Source organism: Eublepharis macularius, chromosome 18 (assembly GCF_028583425.1).
Source record: "Eublepharis macularius isolate TG4126 chromosome 18, MPM_Emac_v1.0, whole genome shotgun sequence".
NCBI lineage: Eukaryota > Metazoa > Chordata > Lepidosauria > Squamata > Eublepharidae > Eublepharis > Eublepharis macularius.
The window spans coordinates 11350191-11367827 of NC_072807.1; the positions used below are offsets into that span (position 1 = coordinate 11350191).

A 17637-nucleotide genomic window follows, 5' to 3' on the forward strand; every position below is an offset into this window, starting at 1 on the left:
AGACATCGACTTGGACCCGAGGCCACCAAAACTCTCGAGTCAATAGGTGTAGGGTCTTGTGCTGCCCAAAGTGTCCAGCTGGTTTGGCATCATGCATCAGATGTAGAATTTCTGACCGTAAAGGTCCTAATGGTACATAGACCCTGCCACGGTGGGTGAGCAGCCCCATCTGCTCCGCAAAGTCAGTACGTACTGTTCCCAGGGAGTCCTGGAGTGCCTGAAGTTGTTTCATTGCAAAGGGATCTTGTTGTTGCTGTGTCTTTATCCTCTCTCTGAGAGGTGGCATGGGTTGCACCGCTGCAAAGCTATCCGGTGGCAAGATAGTAGCTAGTGGTCGTTCCCCTGTCAGTGGGGCAGCATACTCAGGCTTCCTGGAGAGGGCGTCTGACCGCTTATTTTGCGAGCTTGGAATATAAGAAACAGTGAAATTAAATCTGGAAAAAAACTGAGACCATCGAATCTGTCTTTGATTCAGCCGCCGCGCTGTCTGTAGGTGCTCCAGATTGCGGTGATCTGTACGAACCTGAACAGGGTGACGAGCGCCCTCCAGGTGATGACGCCACACTTCAAATGCAACTTTAATAGCCAATAGCTCCCGCTCCCAGATGGTGTAATTTTGCTCGGCTGGTGTGAGCTGCCTGGAGTAGAAGGCACATGGTTGCACGGTCTTGGTAGTCATCCCTTGCTGCAATAACACTGCTCCAATAGCTGTGCTGGAGGCATCTGTCTCAACTACAAAGGGCAGGCTAGGATCTGGGTACCTCAGGAGTGGTTCAGTGGCAAAGTGGGTCTTCAAATTTTGAAAGGCCTGTTGAGCTTCTGGTGTCCAGTGAAACGGCTCTCGGGGGCGTAACAGCCTTGTCAGAGGTACTGCTAGGGAGGCAAACTCAGGAATAAATTGTCTGTAGTAGTTGGCAAATCCAAGGAAACGTTGAACATCTTTACGATTGCGCGGTGCTTGCCAGGATAGCACGGCTTGGACTTTCTGGGGGTCCATAGCGATCCCTTGAGGGGAAATCTGGTGTCCCAGAAATTCTACAGGCACATTTTTCAAGTTTGGCATAAAGGCCATGTTGTCGGAGCCGATGCAGAACCACACGCACATGCTTAGTATGGCTTGCTGCATCCTGAGAATAGATTAGGATGTCATCTAAATAAATTATGAGGAACTTATCAAGGAGATCTCGGAATATATCATTCATCAAACGCTGGAAGACAGCGGGCGCATTACACAAACCAAAGGGCATTACCAGGTACTCAAACTGGCCATATCTGGTGGCAAAAGCGGTTTTCCACTCATCGCCCGGACGTATGCGCACCAGGTTGTAGGCACCACGGAGATCCAGCTTTGTATACACCTTGGCTCCCCTCAGACGCTCTAGCAGCTCTGGAATAAGGGGAAGGGGGTAACGGTCCCTGATGGTGATCTTGTTGAGTGCCCGATAATCATTACATAGCCGCAACTCCCCGCTTTTCTTTTTTACAAACAGGACAGGAGCAGAAGTGGGTGAGGTAGAAGGACGAATGAATCCCCTCTGTAGATTTTTAGTCAGGAAATCCCGGAGGGCCACAAGTTCCGGCTCCGATAGGGGATATAGCCGACCTGCTGGTAAAGGGGCTCCAGGCATCAGATTGATGGCACAATCATATGGTCGATGGGGTGGTAACTGATCAGCTCCTTTTTCCTCAAATACATCCCGGAGATCTGTGTATTTTTCTGGGAGGCCTGGCAATGCTGGGTAGGTAGCTGCCCCCAGGGCAGCTGGGTGAAGCTTATGTGGGCATGGGTCTTCAAACTGTAACTCCTGTTTAGTCCAATTGATGATTGGATTGTGGAGTTCCAACCAAGACATCCCCAACACAATGGGAAAATGAGGCATTGTAGCTATATCAAAACAAAGGCGTTCCTGGTGACGTTGCAACTGTAGGAGCAGCGGTTCAGTTTCCTGTGTGATGGGCCCCGAACGCAGTAGTCGGCCATCAATGGTCTCCACTAAGCTGGGTGTCCTTTTAGGTTTCAAGGGGATTCGATGCTGGGTAGCGAACTGGGCATCCATATAACACTGGGATGCACCAGAATCTATCATTGCGTACACCAAGAGCCAACGTGCATCTGGCAACTGCAGCCTTACTGGCATCAGAAGGTGTCGAGGACCGCTGGGTAGGTCTTCGGTTCCGGCAACATGCCACCCCTCTGATGACCTGTGTTGGGATGAGGCTTGGGGTTGGTTGCTGGTGGTAGGACGGTTTTCCTTCTCTGGACAGCAACTGGCATAATGCCCCACACCTCCACAGTACAGGCAGAGATTCAGAGCATGGCGTCTGATTTTCTCTTCTTCGGATAAGTGAGGATGAGTAGTCCTCATTCTTGGGGACCCTCCTTCCCTCTCTTGCCTACCAGGAGCCCCATCCCCCACGGGAGCAGGGAGAGACCAGCATGTTTTCTGCCGTGGCCAGGCCGCTTCCTGTGCCTGTTTCCGACTCTCCAACCGTCCATCAATCCTCAGGCACAGTAAGATTAATGCCTGGAGAGTCACACGCCGCTCCACCCTGGCCACCTCATCTAGTACCTCTTCAGACAACCCCTCAAGGTACTGGTCTATTAGGGCAGCTTCATTCCAGCCCAGGTCCAGAGCTATCAGCTGAAACTCTGTTGTATAGGTGGCCACTGTTCCCTTCCCCTGCTTGAGGTTCCTAATACGCCGGTTAGCCTTCTCAGCCTTCAAAGAGTTGTCAAATATCATGCTCAGGTGAGTCACAAAGTCAGCAAAGTTATTTAACAGGGGTGAGTCAGCAATCAGCAGTGGAGTAGCCCATCTGGCTGCCTGCCCCTTTAAGAGGCTCAAAATGAAGCACACCTTCGTTCTCTCATTGGGAAAGGCATGATCACGAAGTTCTATATACAATTTACATTGAGCAAGGAAAGCAGGAAATTCTTCTATGTCTCCAGCAAACTTTTCTGGCACACTCACAGGGCATTTTCCCCATGGGGGCGTGGAGTGGGCTGTTAGTTGCTGTTGAATTGCAGCCAAAGCTTGGGTGAGCTGTGTTATCTGAGCCTGTAACATCTGGCTTTGTGTAGCCATAGCAACGGGGCCTCCTCCATCCCCCAGCTGGAGGAATGTGAATTGGTGTGAGGTGGAAGCAAACTGTCCCGTTACAGACTCACACTGGCAGCATGCAAGGGAAAACTCCCAAGTTGTCCGAGCAGGGCAGCACCCAGTTCCAAGGTTCAGGCACCAACTGGGCACACTCACGGCTTCAAGTCCAAAGGGGGATTCCAAAAACACATCCACAGGAACAGGCCAAGGTCAGGGACAAGAGAATCAATTCCAAACACAGCAGCAAGGTCAGTAGTGAGCGGACTCGTTGCTTCCACGCAGCCACTCCCTCTTCGGCTGCTTTTAAGCCTCACAGTGCTCAGCACCTGCCAGCTATCTCAGTCCTGCTCCTGCGAGCACTCATCATCACTAATGATGCTGGGCCGGTGCTGTGCTGCTAGCCTGGCACTGCGCCTTCTGGCTTGGAGGTCTCTTCTAGCCCTCCTTTGGCAGCGCTCCCGAGGCTCTGGTGATGAAGGGGGAGAGCTGGCCTGCACCTGGCTTTCTGTTGCCAGCCCAGGGCTGGGAAGCTGAGGAACCGATGTGCTGGGACCTGGCTGTGGATCAGTAACTGAGCCTTCAGAGCCTGCCTCCTCCTGCAGTGCCTCTGCCACTGGCTGTGGATCTGGGTCAGGTTCACCAGCTGCCTCTTCCTCAGAGGAGTCCTCTGAGTCTCTCTGCTCCACTGGGCCAGGTTGGTCCATGACACTAAGATTTCCACTGCATCCTGTGGGGACCTGGATAGCGAGATACAGAGTTGGGTGTCATCTACATATTGATGACATCCCACTCCCTAGCTGTGAATGAGTTCTCCAAAAGGTTTTACGTAGAGGTTGAACAACATGGGCGATAAGATTGCACCCTGTGGAACCCCACAAGATAGTTCCCATTCTGGAGACAGCTGATCTCCGACGGCAACCCTTTGAGTCCGTTCCATGAGAAACGATTTAAACCAGTCCAAGGCACATCCTTGGATGCCCACTTCTGTTTCCAAACGCCTCAACAGGATGGCACAGTCTACTGTGTCAAAGGCTGCAGAGAGATCCAGGGGGAGCAATAAGGAGATGGGGCCTTTGTCTATATTCAGATGGAGATCATCCACTAATGCTACTAGTGCTGTCTCTGTCCCATGCCCTAGTCTGAATCCAGACTGGAAAGGGTTCTCCAAGAAGATCTGGAATTGGTCAGCTACTACTCTCTCAATCACTTTGCCCAGAATGGGCAGATTAGAGACTGGGCAATAATTGGCTACATCATTTTTGTCTAGGGATGATTTTTTATTCATGGACTGATAACTGCCTGTTTGAGTGGCTGGGGGAAGGTGCCCTGAGTTAGTGATTGATTTGCAATAGATCTCAGTGGTTCATTTCTGTGATCTTTACTTGATTTTAACAACCAACATGGGCAAGGATCAAGTGCACAAGCAGTGGCTTTCATAAATGCCAAGATCCTGTTAAGGTCTGTCATTGTAATTGGTTCAAAGCAGTCTAAATGTAGGCCAGATAGCGTATTAAGCATTTCTCCTATCTCGCTTGCTTTGCATCTAACATCTAGATCAAAGAGTATTCATGCTATTTTATCAGCAAAAAACTTAGCAAAGACCTCACGGCTAATAGTCTGTTCTAGGGACTGTAAAGGTTTGGATTTAGGGGTTAGAGGGTGTTTGGATATCCTGAACAGTTGGGAGAGCATGAACTAGCTGACATAATTGTTGCCGAGAAATAACGTTTCTTTGCCGCTTTCGCTTCTGCTTCATAGATCCTCCAGTGTGTTCTGTAGCAAGCTCCAGAGGCGTAGCATGAGGAGGGCCAGGGGAGTGGCTGCCCTGGGCACAAAATTTTGAGGGGGTGCCATGTCCATGGCCCCTCCAGGAGCGCCCCTGCTCACCTCCCCGCCCCTTCGCTGCCGCTGCCAACACAGCGCCCAGTGAGCCGGGCCCCCCTGTGGTGTGGCAGGCGGCCTGCCTCCCCGCTCATCTCCTGACCCTCCCCACTCCCACAGTGTCAGGTTCAGAAGGTTGTCTTGTCTGCTTGTGCTTAACCGACTCCATTTTTAATCCTTTCAGTGTTTAAGTGCTCTCTTCCAGGTGCCAAGGTTCCCAGGCAGCTATCTCACTGAACTGTATTGTTTTGGCTACCGATGTTCCACCAAGAACCGGCCTTGAGGAAGCTTTCGCTCTTCTGACTTCAAAGGGAATGTTTTGAGAACTATGGGGGGAGGATGGGCCAGCTATGATCTCTTACTTTGTATCTCATGCTCTGCCTGGCATTGGTAACAATGCATATGTACCAACCTGAATATTGCATTCAGGCCAGTGGACTATAATAATCTTTTTCTTCATTAAATGCTTTTTGGAAACAATGGACTTTTGTCTAATTGCAGAAGGCAGACTGGAGGAAGGATATTATCTAGCCACAGTTCTGACATTTTGTTACCAATCACCTTTTCCAATGCCTAAGCCGGATCAGACGGACTCCAAAGCTGTCCCAGTCCAAAGGGATCCTTTGTTTGACCCGTATGCCTCTCCCGGCTCTCAAGGCTTGGAACCTGTACCGCGGGGAGACAGTTCCTCGGTTACTACGGTTTACACCCTCGCTACCAGCAACGCGGATATGCGGCCTAGAGCCACAGCTGCACCACTCTTCAACTTGCCCACCCCGACGCAGTGGGGTGCAAGGCCAAGGGAAACGAGAGAGCAGAGGGCCAGCGCGATGTTTACGCAGCTACAGCTGGATAGTCGGCACAGTTTGGGATCCATACCCGAGCAAACGGATTGGGAAACGTCCCGCCGTGGCACCCTGAGTTGGGATTATGCGGAAGTCACCCCGTGGTCGGGGCAACAAGAAGTGGAAGAACTCATACCTGGTCTGCCGAGGCCACCTACTGAAAATATGCCCTCTTCGCAAGCTACTGGCTATACGATACAAGAGGAGGAAACTACGGATAGAGTTCAGCTGTTGGAGAACAGACTCCTAAATATGGAAGAAAGTTTGGCAAATGCCATCCACCTGCTTTCAGTGCTAGGGGCGGGGGACAGAGGTCGTGTCCCGCCAGCTAGTCTACCGGATATCAGCCAAAGTTTGCTTAACTTGCAAAATCAACTGTGGCCGCAACAGCCACCAGAAACGGGAGACGAGGACTCCATCACCGGGGAAGGACCCTGCCCAGGAGATCCTTGTCCAGACGAACCCCGCCCCGAGCAACCGATGGCACCAGGAGACGTCGGTGCCGATGGGGGAGGTGGAGAACCGTGCCCGGAAGACCCTCGTCCCGATCGCCCTATAACTCCGGCAGATGATGGGAATGGGGGAGGAGGTGGGGGAGAACCAGGACAACCGCTGGAGCCAGCTGCCCCGATAGTCCCACCACCTACAACTCAAGCGAGCCAGACCCCAGACCTTCCGGGAGGAGCCACGCCGCCGATCATCCCTGGAGCGGGCGGGCCTCTTCCTACACCAGGGCCGCGGGGGGATACGGTCCCTCTCCAACCCATCTCTCCTCTCCCACCTCCGGTGCGGCTGGCTCCCACTCCCCGTCAACCAGTACCCGGGGGCCTACCGAGGGGGCCTCCGGTGCATCTGGCACCAAGAGGGCCCCAACCCATTCCTCAGCCGACTCCGGGAGCGCCTCCACCACCTCAACCACAACCCTACCCTCAACACCCTCCGCCGCAGCCACAGCCGAGGCCGCGACAGCCTCTTCCTCAACCTCAACCTTACCCTCACTATCCGCAGCTACCACCGACGCTGCAACAGCCTCCCTTACAACTAGCTCCACTAGATGTCTACCCAATGCCGGCACCAGCTCCTAGACACGATCTTCCCATGGGATGGGTCAAACTGGACGCTACGTTTGATGGAGACCCTTCCAAATTGGGATTTTTCCTGGTACAAGTGGTGCAATTTTTCAACCAATGGGGACATCTTTTCGGGAGTGAGGCCAGTCAAATAGAGCATCTGGGATCACGCCTTCAAGGTAAAGCTGCAGACTGGTATGTGGGGCTTTATAATGTGGGAGCCCCTGAATTGGATACGCTCCAAGGGCTAGTGGATGCGATCCGAGCCCAGTATGAAGACCCCCTAGAAGAAACTAGGGCCAGAACGGAATTGCAAGCAATTAGGCAAGGCAGCATGTCGGCTAGAGACTATGCTACAAAATTCCGACAGCTCGCTGCCAAATGCCCAAGGTGCGAAGAGTCTACCAAGATTATTTTGTTCAAACAAGGGCTAAATCCTAAATTGTTGGACCGAGCTCTTATGCAAGATAACCCTCCTACGCTGTTAGGGTGGATACAATTGACCTGCGAAGTTGAAAACCGTCTACTAGAGGTTCGCTTAGTGGAACAACACCAACAACCTCCGGGCCAAAGGCGTTCCTCCACTCCCCTCAGGGGAAGCCGGGGGACTGGATATGCCACTCGTGGAGCAAGAGATGTTAGATGGCAACAAGGGCTTTGTTTGCAATGTGGCCAAAGTGGTCATTTTGCGGCGCAATGCCCATACCGGCCTGTGCAAAGACCTCTGCTCCAACTAAGACGCCCAGCCCCCGCAGCCTACCCGGCGCCACCGCGCCCCACTCCAGCTCCAAGAATCGCTCCAAGAGGTAGGGGGGCGTCGAGGAGAAACCTCCCCGAAAGAGGACTGGAATTGGAAGAAGTTATGGAGGATGATCCAATAGCCTTATCGGGGGGAGAGAATCCAGAGAGCCCCGCTTCGGGAAATGAAATAGATCTGTCGTAAAAGGACCCAAACGGCAGATCAAACCTTCGGCAGTTCCGGTTCCAAACCGACCCCGTGGGTCCATCCTTTTCATACCAGTAACGTTGGTGAATCCTGACAAGAAAATGCATATTCGCATACAAGCTCTAATTGATTCAGGTTGCTCCAGGGACATCATCGCTCCAGCCGTAGTTAATGGACTAGTACTTCCGGTAAAAGATTTGGAAATACCGGTAATTTTTGAGCAAATGGATGGCACTAACATGAACCCAGTCACTACCGAAACCACTCCAATTATAACAGGCATGGGACAACATTGGGAAATATGATCATTCGTCATTAGTGCCACAGCGAAATACCCCTTGATCCTGGGAAGCCGGTGGTTATGCGATCATAACCCTTATATCAACTGGGCAGAGGGAAGTATCACGTTTACACATGAATCCTGTAAAAATCATCGTTGGAATCAAAACTGGGGTAAGGACCCTACTATAAATGACTCCGCTCTCCTTACCATGGAAGAAATCAACCAAATACCCAAGCAATACCGAGCATACACCCAAGCCTTCACAGAGGAAGAAGCCAATGCTTTGCCTCCTCACAGGAGGACAGACTGTGCCGTGGAAATATTACCGGGCGTCTCGCTGCCCAAGGGCCGTCTCTATCCGATGAGTCCCAACGGAAGAGAGGAGCTCCGCAAGTTCATTGATCTCAATCTTCAAAGAGGATTCATCCGCCCTGCCAACAGTCCCCATGCAGCACCAGTGCTTTTTGTCAAAAAGAAGGACGGGGGCTTAAGACTGTGCACCGACTTTCGGGGACTTAACGCCGTCTCCTCCAGCAACGCCTACCCTATCCCGCTCATCAGAGATCTACTCAACGTCGTGGCTCAAGGTAAGGTCTTTACGAAATTAGATTTAAAAGACGCTTACTTCCATGTCCGTATCCGAGAAGGGGATGAATGGAAAACCGCGTTTAACACGCCCCTCGGCCAATATGAATATTTAGTTATGCCTTTTGGCCTGGCCGGGGCATCATCGGTTTTCATGTCCATCATCAATGAAGTACTACATGAATTTTTATACAAAAGCGTTGTGGTGTACCTTGATGATGTGTTAATCTATTTGGAGACCGAAGAGGAACATGTGGACCTTGTAAAAAGGGTCTTAACCACTCTCATGAATAACAAACTGCCCATTAAGCTCTCTAAATGTGAGTTCCACAAAACAGAACTCACTTACTTAGGCTATTGCATTTCCCAAGAGGGCTTGAAAATGGATCCAGGCAAAGTACAGGCAGTACTCAATTGGCAAACACCCGCGACCCGCAAAGAGCTACAATCATTCTTGGGCTTTGCCAACTTCTATAGAGAATTCATTGCAAATTTCGCCCAAATCACGCTCCCCCTAACTGAGCTGCTAAAAACCAAAGACAAGGGGGACCAAGCTAAAAAGCCAGGTGCAAAACTATTGTGGACACCAGAATGCCAAACAGCGTTCAATCACCTTAAAACGCAGTTTGTCTCAGAGCCCGTTCTGCAACACCCCGATGAGAACCGCCCCTTCATAGTACAGGTCGACGCCAGCGACATGGCAATTGGGGGCGTGCTGCTACAGCGGGGGCCGGATGGGAAGCTCAAACCCTGCGCCTTCCTTTCCAGAAAGTTTTCAGAGGCGGAAAGGAATTGGAATGTATGGGAAAAGGAAGCCTTTGCTGTAAAAGCGGCTCTCACTAACTGGAAGCATTGGTTAGAAGGAGCCCGTCATCCGTTCGAAGTCTGGACGGACCATAAAAATTTGGAGGCCCTTCACAGCCCTCGGGCAAAACTAACTTCTTGGCCGACGCTCTATCACGCATGCCCCAACACAAAAGCAAAAGGGAGGAGACAATTGACACGGTCTTTTCAGCTACGCAATTAGGGGGCGTGGTGACCACACACAGCCGCACAAACCCCTCCCGTCAACCCGATCAGGGGTGGAGAGACAAGCTGAAAGCTGAAGTGGAAAAGGAGGGGGGGATGTGCCCAAAGACAAACTGCAACAATCGGCCCAAGGGGAATGGCTTTGGGGAGATCGATTCTATGTACCCAAAAGTTTGCGGAAAGACGTTTTACACCGTTGTCATGATGCTCCCACGGCAGGGCACTACGGGTACTTAAAAACACTTCACTTGGTGCAACGCCAATTTTGGTGGCCGGGCATGCGCAAAGACATTTCCCAATATGTAGCGTCTTGCCCCATCTGCCTCAGCGCCAAGTCCCGAAAGGGCAAACCTCCGGGACTCTTACAACCTTTAGAAACGCCAAGTCGACCATGGGAAATAATCTCTATGGACTTTATCACTGACTTACCACCCTCAAAAGGGCACAATTGTATTTTAGTCGTGGTGGATTTGTTTTCCAAGCAAGCTCATTTTATACCCTGCACCACGATTCCTTCCGCTAGAAAGTTGGCCGACATATTTGTAAAAAACATTGTAAAAATACATTCTTTTCCATCGAAGGTGATCTCGGATCGCGGCAGACAATTCGTTGCCAATTTCTGGCGGGAGCTTTTACAGTTGCTGGGCACTGAACAAGGTCTCAGTTCAAGCCATTACCCAGAAACAGACGGACAATCGGAAAAAACTAATCAGATATTAGAGCAATTTCTACGTTGTTACATTAATTTCCAACAAGATAATTGGTTTGACTTGCTCCCCTTGGCAGAGTTCTCGTATAATAACAGCGTACACGCTTCCACGGGAGAAACTCCCTTCAAAATTGTCTACGGCTTCCACTTCAAACCATTTCCGTTCGAAGCGCTTCCCCCCCCACTACAGCTTCCAAAGACGTCACCGAATGGTGGGGGGAAGCAGCTCAACAATGGACTCAAATTAAAGAACACCTCGACAAAGCCAAACAGGATTACAAAAAGTACGCCGACCGCCACCGTGCGGCAGCATGGGATTTACAACCTGGCGATCTTGTTTATCTTTCTACAAAGAATCTGAAAGTAACGCAAACCAGCCGCAAGCTCACTTTAAAGTTCTTAGGACCTTTTCCTGTTCGCAAAGTAATCAATAAAGTGACTGTTGCCTTGGATTTACCAAAGAATCTACGCCACGTACATGATACTTTCCATGTCAGTCTGTTGAAGAGAGCCCCCATTGATAACCAATGGCACACCCGGGCCCCTCCAATCCCTACTTTGATTGACGACCAAACCCACTATGAGGTGCAACAAATATTGGACTCTAAAATAAGAAGAGATCAGTTATTTTACCTCATTAGGTGGAAGGACTTTGACTCTGGGTTTGATGAATGGGTGAACTCTGTATATGTTCATGCTCCTAGACTGGTGAGAGCGTTCCACTCTCACTACTCACATAAACCTGGGGGAGGGGCGTCTTAGAGGGGGCAGAATGTCAGGTTCAGAAGGTTGTCTTGTCTGCTTGTGCTTAACCGACTCCATTTTTAATCCTTTCAGTGTTTAAGTGCTCTCTTCCAGGTGCCAAGGTTCCCAGGCAGCTATCTCACTGAACTGTATTGTTTTGGCTACCGATGTTCCACCAAGAACCGGCCTTGAGGAAGCTTTCGCTCTTCTGACTTCAAAGGGAATGTTTTGAGAACTATGGGGGGAGGATGGGCCAGCTATGATCTCTTACTTTGTATCTCATGCTCTGCCTGGCATTGGTAACAATGCATATGTACCAACCTGAATATTGCATTCAGGCCAGTGGACTATAATAATCTTTTTCTTCATTAAATGCTTTTTGGAAACAATGGACTTTTGTCTAATTGCAGAGGGCAGACTGGAGTAAGGATTTTATCTAGCCACAGTTCTGACACACAGTTCAGGCTGCTTGCGTCGTCCGCCCCTTACCTCTTCACCACAGCCGCCTGCACCGCTGCCATCAGCTCAACACCCAGCAGCGGTGCGGGCAGCTGCGGTGAAGAGATAAGTGGTGGTGAGGTGAGCAGCCTGAATCATGGGAGCGCTCTGGGGCGGGGCTGTGCCCCTGCAGCCCACCTCCCTGCTCCTTTGTCGCAGCCGCCCATGCCACCGCCACCAGCTCACTGCCCAGCAAGCTGGGCCCCCCAGCGGTGCAGCAGGCAGCGCGGCTTGCGGCCTGCCTCCCAGCTTTCCCCCAGAGCATTCCCGCATTTTTGGCCATGCTTGCCTCCCTGCCCCTTACCTCTTTATTGCAGGTGTGGCGAAGAGGTAAGGGGCGGGGAGGCAAGCTGCCCAAACCACAGAGCGCTCTTGGGTGGGTGGGGCCGCGTCCTTGCGTGATGACGTCACACAAGTGACATCATCGTGCAGGACCCAGAGCGCGCGCCCACGCTTCACGTGCACGCACAGGGGCGAAGGCACCACCTCCTTCCCCGGGCACCACTAAGGCACGCTACGCCGCTGGCAAGCTCTATCAGCTTCCATGAGGGTTTTTCGCCAGTGTCTTTCTAGATGTCTTCCAGCCCTTTTCAGGTCAGCCAGCTCCATGGTAAACCACGGTGCCGGTTTCTGTCCCAAGGGCTGGAGGAGTTGACAAGGAGCAATGGTGTCGATAGCTTCAGGGAGATTTGTGTTCCACTCCTACAGCAGCTTCTGTGGAGCCTGTGTCTGGGATTCTAAAATCCCCCAAGGCATTTTGAAATCTGGGAGGGTCTATGAACCTTTGTGGGCGAATCATTTTAATTGGACTCCCTATTTTATGGGCAGTTGGGGCCATGTTCACTTTTGCCTTCAGCAGATGCTGGTCTGACCATGGTTCATGCCGCATTTCCAATGTTCAGCCAAGGTTTCCCCTCAGAGGCTCAGTGCAAAATATTAAGTCTGGTTTGTGACCTCTTTCATGTGTAGGGTCTGTCACAATTGGCGAGAGGCCCAGGGTTGCCGGGCAAGCTATAAATTCCTGAGCTGGGCTTGACTTTGAACACTCAGCATGGATGTTGAAGCCTCCCAGAACAATAAGTCTAGTTGTCTCCAGCACCTAGACTTGTGGACCTTCATCCACTCATGGGTGAATATTCCAAAGCAACAAATTAACCAGTAAACCACTAGGCTATATTAGGATGATCATTTTCTCTAATAATCTTTGACAGGCAATCAGCCCTCTGTTTTATTTATTCTAGGAGCGGAGGGCAATCTAAACTCCCCTCTGTCTGGAGATCAGGGGGCGGGGCCATCAGCCATGTGACCATTTTCAAGAGGTGCCAGAACTCCGTTCCACGGCATTCCTGCTGAAAAAAAGCCCTGCATATCACACTCATTTTGCAGTCACTCTATTGGCTTCCCATCAGTTACTGGACTCAATTCAAGGTCATGACTATCACATTCAAAGCTCATCATGGCCTTGGCTCCTTATATCTGCTCAACTGCTTCTCTTCCTATAGACTGTGCTATTGGCTACTGTCAGCTGGTTGTAGGTATGATCCTTTGGGGGAGTTTCCACATTGCTAAAGATGTCGTGTTAATTAGTTATGCTTTGGTTTTCAGAAAGATTTAATCTCTGTGCTCAATATTAAGCTTGTTTTCAAATTTTCTGCTACCACAATTGCATGTGTTGATTGAATGCCCTAACAGTTGAATCATATTGTATTATATGCAGTGACTGTCCTAGCAGTTGACTATATTGTATTTCACTTGCACTGTGTAATCCACGTTGGGTCTCAGTGAGAAAAGCAGGCAATAGAATGAATGAATGAATGAATGAATGAATGAATGAATGAATGAATGAATGAATGAATCTGCCCAGACTTCTTGCATTGCTCACAAGCAATCTCCCCAAGCTCCTGCTGGACATTGGCATGGCTCTTGGTGGTGAGATAATACAAGAGTAGGTAGTGCTAAACCTTCTTCCAGTGCTACTGGTCAATCTTCCCTGGTTCATACATTGTGTCTGGAAGACTGAATTTGCCCTGGTACAGAAAGATAATATTAAATAGTGGGTTCAGACTTGAAGTAAACCAACAGCTCTTTATTCAGTATAACCACACACAACACAACAACAACTGACAGAAACCCTCAATATATATACATACCACTTTTCCCTCCTAGAGAGTGATATCCAATGAGAACATGTACTCTAGAATACCCTCGTTTGCATAACTCACATACAACGTAACTTATTTACAGCTCAGTGATTGGTCTTTATCTGGCTCTCCTGATTTGCTGCCACCCGTACTTAGTGGCCAATGATAGCAAGCCTTGAGTTCTCTATCAGCTAGAGTTCGACCAGTACATTACACTCCTCCCCCCTAAGTCAGAACTGACCTTCTAACAAATATAATCTTTCAGGTGGCTGGGAGTAGTCCGAGTCCGCTGGGACCTCCGTAAGATCACTTGAGGCGAGGGACAATGTGCGTCCGACACTTGAGCCGGTGTTTGGGCAGTTGGTAGCCCGTTACTTAATTCCGCTTGGTTCTCGGGGGTAGTACTTGCCTCTGCAGCTGGTGAGCTGACTGTTGGTGCCTGCTGTGGTATAGATTCACTGTCCGTTTCTTGAGTGATGGTGTCCTGTTCACTGGGCGTTGGTAAGCTCTCGGCTCCCGTTGTCCTGGTCGGCCATCTGCATCGTAGCTGGTCCACATGTCTTCGTAGTTTCCTGCCATCCGCAGCGACAACGGCGTACGATACTGGCCCCGTTGTGGTGTCCACGGTCGCAGGCACCCATGGCAGACGTCCGCTGTAGTCGCGGGCATATACGAGATCCCCCGGCTGGAAGGTCCTTACCTCTCCTTCCGGCATGGCCTTTCCTCGGCCGCTAGGTCAGGGTGCAGCCTGTCGAGAGTCACGGTGAGCTTCCTGTTCATTAGTAGCTCAGCGGGGCTACACCCTGTCGTAGAATGCGGCGTGACGTGTTGCTGTAACAGGAACGCAGCCAATCGCGATTGCCAGTCTCCTTGGCTGTCCTTTGTTGTCCGCATCATCCGTTCTGCCTGCCCATTGGTGGAAGGGTGGAATGGAGCAGACGTGACTTGCCTGATGCCGTTGTTGGCCAGGAACTGCCGGAACTCCGCTGACGTGAATTGAGTTCCGTTATCCGACACTACCGTGTCAGCCAAACCGTGTGTTGTAAACAGCTGACGTAGGGCCCTAATGACCACAGCAGTAGTCATTGTGGAGACAGGAACAACTTCTCGCCATTTGGAATAAGAGTCCACAACTATTAGGAAGGTTTGTCCCTGAAATGGCCCTGCAAAATCAATGTGGAGTCTCGACCAGGGTGCTCTTGCTGACTCCCAAGGATGTACTGGGGCTTGCGCTGGAGCTGGGCGTGTTTCTTGGCACGGCTGACAGGTACGGACCCATTCCTCGATAGCCCTATCCATGCCTGGCCACCAGACATAGCTGCGCACCATTGCCTTCATGCGGACTATGCCTGGGTGTCCGCTGTGTAGTGCTTCCAGCACTTGTTGTCTCAGTTTGCTGGGGATTACAACTCTATTTCCCCATAGCAGACAGCCCTTGTGTACTGAGAGTTCGTGCTGTCTAATGAGGAATGGCCGAAACTCTTCGGCCAGCTGGCCTGATGGCCACCCCCTCCACACCCAGTTGAGAACGCGGCTGAGGGTGCGATCTTTAGCAGTATGTGACGCCACGTCGGATGCTCTAAGTGGTGGACTCGGCAAGTCTTCCAGCAGCACGATGTGATCAGCTGGAGATGGTTCGGTCCCCTGGTCAGCAAGTGGCAGGCGGCTCAGGGCGTCGGCATGTCCCATTGCTTTGCCGAGGCGGTGCTGTAAGTCGTAGGAGTAGGCAGACATGAACACCGTCCACCGCAGCATTCTGGGCGAAAGGATTTGAGGCGTTTGCTTGTCTGGAGAGAGTAGTCCCAGGAGTGGTTTGTGGTCGGTTGCGATGAGGAACTTCCGGCCGTAGAGGTAATCATGGAATTTTTTCACTCCAGCTACGATTGCCAGAGCTTCCTTGTCTATTTGGGCATAGTTCCGTTCCGCAGCCGACAAGGTTCTTGAAAAGTAGGCGATGGGCGCTTCATGCCCGGTATGCATTCTGTGGCTTAAGACGGCTCCGATACCATATGGGGAGGCGTCGCAGGCGAGTACGAGTGGTTTTTTCTCATCAAAGTGTGTCAGCACGCTCTCTGACGACAGTAGTTTTTTTACTGCTTCAAACGCCGCGGCTTCTCTTCTGCCCCACCCCCAGGGGGCGGAGGAATCTAGGAGGCGGTGCAGGGGTTCTGCAACTGAGGCCTTATGTGGCAAGAATGCGTGGTAGAAGTTTAATAGGCCCAGGAAGGATTGTAGTTCCTTCTTTGATCGTGGAGGAGGTGCACTTTTAATGGCCCGTACCTTTGCTGGTGTGGGATGAATACCGGCTGCGTCAATGAGGAATCCCAAGAACTCCACACTCTCAACATCGAATTGGCATTTCTCTCTCTTTACCTTTAAGCCGGCGTCCTGTAGTTTGCGAAGGACACAGCGAAGCCTCTCTGCAAGTGCGCTTTCTGACTCCCCCGCGATTAGAACGTCATCAAAGTACGGAATGACTCCTGGAATTCCGCGTAGAAGTCCTTCCATGATGCCTTGGAAAATTCCTGGGGCAACGTTGACGCCGAATTGTAGTCTCTTAACCTTGAACGCCCCCCGGTGTGTCACGATCGTTTGGGCTTCTGCCGTCGCCTCGTCCACAGGTAGTTGTTGGTAAGCCTGTGCCAGATCAAGTTTGGCAAAAATCTTTCCCCCTTGAAGCGATGCCAGGAGATGGCTCACGACTGGTACTGGGTAGGCATGTTGCTGCAGTGCTTTGTTGATTGTGCATTTATAATCTGCGCAAATTCGGACCGCTCCATTGGGTTTCAGTGGGGTTACTATGGGAGTTTCCCATTTGGCGTGAGAAACTGGCTCCAGGATCCCCTGTTCGATCAGACGATCCAGTTCCTCATCTATCTTTGGCTTGAGCGCAAATGGAACCCTGTGAGGCTTCAGGCAGATGGGGGCCACGGCTGGGTCTAAGTCAAACGAGACAGGCGGTCCTGTGTAATTGCCAAGGGCCCCGTCGAAGTCTGCTGGGAACTCTCTGCATACTGATGCTACCTCATCACGATGCAGCCGCTGCACGCCTGCGATTTGGATGCCGAGAGGTCGGAACCAGTCGAGGCCGAGTAAGCTAGGTTGGTGGCCTTGAACTACCACTAATCGTAGTGGGCCAATAAAGTCCTTGTACTTTACTTGGAATGTGCCGATGCCCATGATCGGCACGCGGCGGCCTTGGAAGTCTTTCAGCACCATGTCTGCTGATTCAAGATGAGGTGTGGATGACTTTCTGCGTATCAGCTTGAGTGTGTGTGAAGAGATGATGGATAACGCGGACCCTGAGTCGACTTCCATTTCACAGGGCATGTTTTGGATTTTCACGGTTACTTTTATTTTGTTGCTGCTTGGAGGTCGTAATGCTTGCACCGATGACTCACTAGTCTGGGCTACATTAGCATGGCGTATTGTGACTGTATGGCAGTCGCTCTTGCGGGTTGATGCCTTTTTGTAGCCCAGTGCTGACTTGTGGCTGGACTTGGGCGATCCGACTTGGTTCTTTGCGGAGCAACAGGCTCGAGCGATGTGTCCCAGTTTCCCACAGTTCCGGCATTGTGCTTCCCGGAACCGGCAGGACTTCCTCCAGTGAGGTCCTCCACAGCTTGCGCAAGGGGTGCCCTGAAATGTTGTTGCCCCCCCCCCCCGGTTGCTTGTTGTGGAACTTAGTTCGCAGGACCTCTTCCTCGTCATCCTCTGATGATGACAGGTCCTCTATGCACCCCTGATGTACCTGTTCGGACCTGTGGGAGGATGGGGGAGTGTGCGACTGCCGGACCTCTTTTGC

The 17637-nt window shown here is 51.2% G+C and overlaps 1 pseudogene; it reads right to left on the bottom strand.

The window, feature by feature from the left end:
* Positions 1–11678: 11678 nt before the first annotated feature.
* LOC129345719 (uncharacterized protein K02A2.6-like) lies at positions 11679–17406 on the bottom strand (annotated as a pseudogene).
* Between the last annotated feature and the right edge of the window lie 231 nt (positions 17407–17637).